The sequence below is a fragment of the Thermobia domestica genome, chromosome 1, assembly GCF_964235325.1.
Source record: "Thermobia domestica chromosome 1, izTheDome1.hap1.1, whole genome shotgun sequence".
NCBI lineage: Eukaryota > Metazoa > Arthropoda > Insecta > Zygentoma > Lepismatidae > Thermobia > Thermobia domestica.
The window spans coordinates 35,104,965-35,112,418 of record NC_137454.1 but is presented as its reverse complement, the minus strand read 5'-3'; positions in this window follow the sequence as shown (position 1 = coordinate 35,112,418).

Genomic DNA, 7,454 nt, shown 5'->3' with positions numbered 1-7,454 from the left:
AAGATGATGATGATGTTTTAGAAGTCCGACCAAAAAGAAAACGTATCATTCCACAATGGTCAACGTACAAACCATGAACAAAAAGTTGAAATCCATTTATTACAATCCAGCACATCCTGCATCATTTTCTACTGCAAAGAAATTATGGCAAGCCACAGGAAAATCTATACCTCTAGCCAAAATAAAACTTTGGTTAAACAAACAACCTACCTACACGTTACATCGTCCTGTACATCGTCGTTTCCGTAGAGATTTTTATCTTGTCAACAATATTGATGATCAATGGGAATGTGATTTAAATGATTTACAATCACTTCAAAACTATAATGACAATTACCGCTATATTCTTACAGTGATTGATGTGTTTAGTCGGTACGGGTGGGCTGTACCACTAAAATCAAAAAGTGCCGAGGATATAGTGAATGCATTTGAAATAATTTTCCAGGACAGGAAACCAATTGTACTACGTAGTGATCAAGGAACTGAATTTACCAACAAGACAGTACAAAAGTTTTTCAGGAAACACAACGTGCAACATGTTACAACAAAGGATCCAGATATTAAAGCCAGCATCGCAGAAAGATTTAATCAGACATTGAAACATCGTATGTGGAAATACTTTACCAAATATCAAACATACAATTACATCAAAGTATTGCCTTTACTTGTAAAAGCATACAATGAAAGTCGGCATTCCAGTATTAAAATGGCACCTGCAAACGTTTCTCAGGACAATTTACTGGAGGTGTGGCATAACTTATACGACAAAAAGCTACAACGTTCAAAACAAGATACGGATTTATCTGTTGGTGATACTGTTCGTATAAGTAAAACAAAACGTATCTTTGACAAGGGTTACCTCGAGAACTGGACTTGGGAAATATTCAGAGTAAAAGCCATTGTACCAAGAAACCCACCAGTGTATCGACTAGAGGATTTAAATCATCAACTTATCGATGGTGTTTTCTACAGAGAAGAATTACAACCAGTGCCGCTCCCTTCGACGTTCCTCATCGATAAAATATTACGTACAAGAACAAAAGGTCGCAGAAAGGAGTATCTCGTCCAGTGGAAAGGATATCCTTCCTCATTCAATTCGTGGATCCCTGCAATTTCATTGAAGAAGAAGAAGAATGGAACCTGATCAAGATTTTTACGTTACACTTCCCAGTAATAGTTCCATGGATTATTTTCCAGAAAATACATTGACTTCATATATTACGAAATTACAACGACGTGTAGAGTTTCGCCAGAAATGGGATGTGGCAATTGTAGAGATTCATTATCCACATTCTTTGCTGAACATTAACAGTGAAAACAATAAAATATATTACAAATCATCAAGTAGTAATGATCAAGAACCGTGGAAGGTTGTAACGATCCCTGTACGCTATTATAACAATATACGGGATCTTATTCATGCAATTAATATACATCATAAAGAAACCAATTTATTTATATCTCATGACGCAACTAATAATATATGCCTCATAAGACATCCCAAAAAGGAAATCCATACTTCTGTACAAATTTCACCAAGTGTTAGTTTAATGCTTGGATTTGAACCAAAAAGTGATTTAAAAGATATGGAAAAGGGGCAATATACACCGGATGTACGATTAGGCTTACCATCACAAATGTACGTCTATTGTGACATTATTGAATCTGTCATTGTTGGAGATACAATGGTACCCTTGCTACGAATTGTCAACATGGATCCTGTGAATCATACTTTTGGAAGTCATGCAGTGCAAATCTTTAATCCTGCACATTATGTTCCGGTGGAAAAAATGAATTTTGAGCAAATACAAATCGATATAAGGGATAGCACAGGTCATCCTATGCCATTCACCTTTGGAACGGTGTGTACAAAACTACATTTCCGTCGTCGTCGTCATGACTGATCCGTATTTGCAATACTACCAAAAACAAGCGTTATCCGGTATCGGCAACGTCTATGTGGGAAGTCCCTATCAAGCAGGACATGGCATTGGAAGTTTCCTTGGTGGCTTATTTCGTTCAGTGTTACCACTTGTGAAGCAAGGAGCTAAAACTGTGGGAAAAGAATTATTAAAATCAGGTGCCAATATGATTAATGACGTTGTGATCTCGAATCAACCGCTGGAAGAATCGTTTCATCAACGGATGCAAGAGGCAAAAACAAATTTACAAGAAAAAGCTAAAAATAAGTTGAAAACTATGCTGGGAAGTGGATATCATAAACGAAAATGGGATGACTGCTCTCAGTTTGAGGTTGACCTTCCAACGATCAACAACACCATCAATCCTACAAAGAGACGTAAATTATCACATAAGAAGAAGAAGAGATCATTGGCATCGTCACCAGATATTTTTGATTAATTCAACGATGGCTTTCTTACATCATCAATCCTGTGAATGTGTAAAAAGTGAATTGGACATTTTTTCAACGTTGCCCACGCAAACCAGTGTTCTGGACAATCGTATTATTGGCTACAAACCAATTAGTTCAATAGCTGAAAATTCACCAATAGAATTTGTAGTGAGTGGTAGCAATGATGAATACATTGATTTGCCACAAACCTTATTGTACATCCAAGCACAAATTGTGAAACCAGATGGTTCCTCCTTCATCAATACGGATAAAGCAATTGCACCTGTCAATGATTTTCTAAATGCTATGTTTAGTGAAGTACAAATCTACTTGAACAATAAACTGATTTCATTTCCGTCACATAATCATCCATATCGTTCGTACCTGGAAAAACTGCTCAATTATAGTGATGGAGCTAAAAATACACATTTACAAACAGCAATGTGGTATCAAGATACGGCTGGTCATATGAACGCAACCACAAGTGAGAACAAAGGATTTCAACAACGCTATGAACTGACAAAACAAAGTATGAAATTCGATATGATTGGACATCTTCATTGTGACATTTTTAATCAAGATAAATTTTTAATTCATGGAGTGGAATTACGTGTGAAACTTATTCCTGCAAAACCAAACTTTTGTCTCATGGCCGGTGAAAGTGGTGTCAATGCAAAAATCAATATTCTAGATGCATCGTTGCAGGTGAAAAAAGTCAGCATCAGCCCTAGTGTCAAATTGGCACACAATAAAATTTTACAATCTACACCGGCAAAGTATCCTCTGACAAGGGTTCAAATGAAATCATTTACCATCCCGAAGGATATACAATCCAAAACTGTTTATGGGAACATTGCCAAATCGTATTATTGTAGGATTTACATCGAATGAAGCATCCAGTGGAACTATTACCACCAATCCATTTGAATTTCAACATCTAAACATTAATTTCTTTACATTGTACGTGGATGGAAAAGCTGTACCTTCAAAACCATTGCAACCCAACTTTGAAGAAAATCTCTACATTTCATCGTACCACACATTGTTCTCAGGCTCTGGCATACATTTTACCAATACTGGAAATACAATTTCAAGAGCCGACTACAAGAATGGATATACACTGTTTGTATTTGACCTAACTCCCGATTCTTCTGCTGGAGATTGTCACTATTGGAATTTACAACGACATGGCGCCATCCGATTGGAAGTTCATTTCCAAGAGAAATTAGCAGCACCTGCAAACTGTATTGTGTATGGAGAGTTTTCCTCACTCCTAGAGATCGACCACCAGCGCAACATTATCCTGGACTTTTAAATTACAAGGTACGTATACGTTATGTATCATTTCCATTCACGATGTTGAATACATTACAATTAGCTAGTGCTTTACACGGTAGTCCATTATTCAGAAATCATTTTACCGGGGTATTTGCAAGCGATGAGTTACCCTCACGGATTTCTCTTCCTCTGGCAATCATTGTAAATACAGATCCATCCACAAAACTAGGAAGTCGTTGGATTGCAATTTATATTGATCATCGCGGTGTTGGAGAATATTTTGACAGCTATGGCCTTCCTCCTTATGTACCACAACATGTTGCATTCTTAAAACTTCATTGTATGTACTATAAATATAATAATAGCCAAATGCAAAGTCTTGGTTCATCCGTATGTGGCTATTATGCTTATTTTTATTTGTGCTGTAAAGCCCAAGGAAAATCTCTGCGTGAAATTCAATATTTGTTCACAACAGTACCCACGGTTAATGATCGTAGACTGCTGCAATATACCTTCCAGGTAATTTTATCATATTTATCATTGTAAGTGTATTTGTTTAATCATCATCTATTTCTATACTAATCATCTTTTTCCTCGTTCTTTTTTACAGAATTCACAATACGAAGCTTTGCAAACGGGTGCTATGCTGCAAAACATGGAAACAAATCATCGCAATCAAGAAGAGGAGGCGGTCTAATGAAGAAACCCAGCTCAATATACAAACATTGTCAATAAGAAAGAAAAAGAAGAAACCAGAAAAATGAATAAAATACAATTTATACTTATTTATGTGTTTTTATTGTCCATTCCATATACAACGTTATCAGATTCTCCTAAAGAACTGTGCGATATAAGACGAGAACCCTGGACAAAGTTTCCACCTAATTCCTAGAGAACATTGACCAGGGACCTCGTCGCGCATCAAAACCAAATCATTGATCACGTGACCGTACTACACCCGAAGGGTACTACCAAATTGAAAGGAGATACCGTCCATACCTTATCAAATAGGATACATTGAGTCAGTAACCGAACACGTGGTTGTACTTAAAAATTTGAAAATAGGACCACCGAAACATATTGAGGTCCTGTACTATGCTTCAATTGGACAATTTCAGTGGACCCCCATTGCCAAAATTTAAGAAGGGTGCAACAATATACCCATGTCTTATGATAGGATATGGACCCCTTGTAATTATAGGATCTCATCAAAGGGGATAAAATGGACCAAAAAAAAACAAACACGTGGTACAACGTTTATATTTTGGCAATTTTTGTACCCCTAAAAGGGAACGATGTAGACCATCCAAATTTATCATGATACATATTGAGGACCTGTACTATAATACTAAATGTTTAAATTGGGCAATTTCCAAAATTTAAGGGGTGGGCCAAGGTACCCCTCCCGGGGTGCACCAGTGTACCTATGTCTTATGATAGATAATGAACCCCTATACATGACCATATAATCATATAAGGTAATAGAACCTCATCAAAGGGGGATAAAATGTACCAAATACCAAACACGTGGTTGTACTAAAATTTTGGCAATTTTGTACCCCTAAAAGGGAACGAGGTGGACCACCCAAATTTATAGTGATCTATATTAGTGTTCTATACTATAATACCAAATGTTTAAATTGGGCAATTTCCAAAATTAAAGGGGTGGGCCAAGGTGCCCCTACCGGGGGTGCACAAATGTACCTATGTCTTATGATAGGTAATGGACCCCTATACATGACCATATAATCATATAAGGTAATAGGACCTCATCCAAGGAGATAAATTAGGTCGAAAACCAAACACGTGGTACAACGTATTGCTTACGTTTATAGTTTTGGCAATTTTGTACCCCTAGAAGGGAACGAGGTGGACCACCCAAATTTATCATGATACATATTAGGGTCCGGTACTATAATACCCAATGTTGAAATTGGGCAATTTCCAAAATTTAAGGGGTGGGCCATGGTACCCCTCCCAAATTTTTCAAGGGGTGCATTAATATACCCATGTCTTATGAAAGGGAATGGACCCCTGTATACGCCCATATAACTATATAGGGTAATAACACCTCATCCAAGGGGATAAATTAGGTCAAAAACCCCCGAAATTTAAATTTTTGGCAATTTTTTACCCGTAAAAGGGAACGACATAGACACCCAATACTGATAGAGGTACATACTATGGTCCTAGGCTACCATACCAAATTTTTAAATTTGGCAATTTCCAAAATTTAAGGGGGGTGGTCCTATGTACCCCTGCCAAAATTTAGGGGGTGGGCCAAGGTACCCCTGCCAAAATTTAAAGGGGGTGGTCCTAAGTACCCCTAGGTCATTGACCCCGGGCTAAGGTCATTGACCTTTGACCTATGACGTCACAAAGGTCGGGGTCAAAGTCCAAAGTGAGGCCAAGTGGGGCCATTACTACTTACAGGTCACTGGTTTTCACCTCTTTAAGAAAAACAAACTGGTTCTTGTACAGTACTTCTGAGTTCATGCTTTACGTACGGTAAATGGGTTTCAACTTGTAAATGTGAATTCTTTGTGCGATAAAAGATTTTCTCTTTAAGTTTTAGAATGCTTTCCCTTGAGAACCGATAGCAGATTTCATGCATAACATAACCTATAGCAAAAGTTCTTGCATTACCAATAATAGTGTTCTCGCATAAGAAGAGACAATATGAAAAATAAGGGGGTCTCGTTTTGATCTTGTTAGGTAATTCTTTCTCATTTCACCGATTTCTCGCTTAAACTCAGAAACAACACAACACGAGAAACATTAAGGGTTTTCGTCTCGTTTGATAATTTTTGTACAAGTTTCGACTCGTTTTAAAGCACAAAGAATTCTTTCTATTTTTGTTTGATTTCTGTAGATTCTCAAACGTGTGTAAAGTCCTGTCTCCTCTCTATTCTTGAGAAATTATGTTTCGTCTCGACTTTATTCGCTAGTTCCTGACTAAGATTTATCGTCTCACTTAACAATTTTTATAGAAGTTTCGTCTCTCTTAACATTTTTTTTATAGAAGTTTCGTCTCGCTTAACCTTTTTATAGTAGTCTCGTCTCGCTTTGATTGATAAATTATTGTCTCACTTAGATTCTTGTGCAAAGTGAAACAAGATAAGGCAGGCATTAAGTCCTTCTTGTCTTGTTTCATAACTATTGTAGAAATTTCGTGCCATTTCACCTCATGTGAATGTACGCTTATTAAGACGAAAGGAAAAACACATTTGAAACGAAAAAGTATTCTCCGGGATTTAAAATGAGACGAAATACATAATATTTAGTATCACTAATAATGCTTCCACATGAGACGAAGCAAGATGAAAAATTTGGATTTCTCTTTGTGATCTTGTTAATTCTTTCTCGTTTCACGGATTTGTAATTTAAATATAGAAACAACAAATCAAGAAATAAATATTAAAGTTTTATAACATTTTACAAGTGTCGTCTCGTTTCGATTTACAAAGAAATCTTTATATTATTTATTTTATTGTTTAGATTATGTACCGGTTGATTTTTGTCACAATTGATTCTTCAAAAATCGTGTAGAAGTCACGCCTTGTTTCCATTCTTGAGAAATTCTTTTCGTCCCAACTTATAAATAATTCGCGAATTTAAAGGATTAACCCACCTCTGGTGTTTGGGGTCCCGGGTTCGATCCCAGCCCCCGCCAAGTGAACTTTGTGGTGGACAAACATCGTGTGCGTGGGTTTTCTCGGGGTTCTCCCGTTTCCTCCCACTTTCTTCATAACACCATTTTATTCATCTCTCATCATCACCGCCTTCTTTAGCCTAACCGGCATAACCGTGGGACGTAAAACTC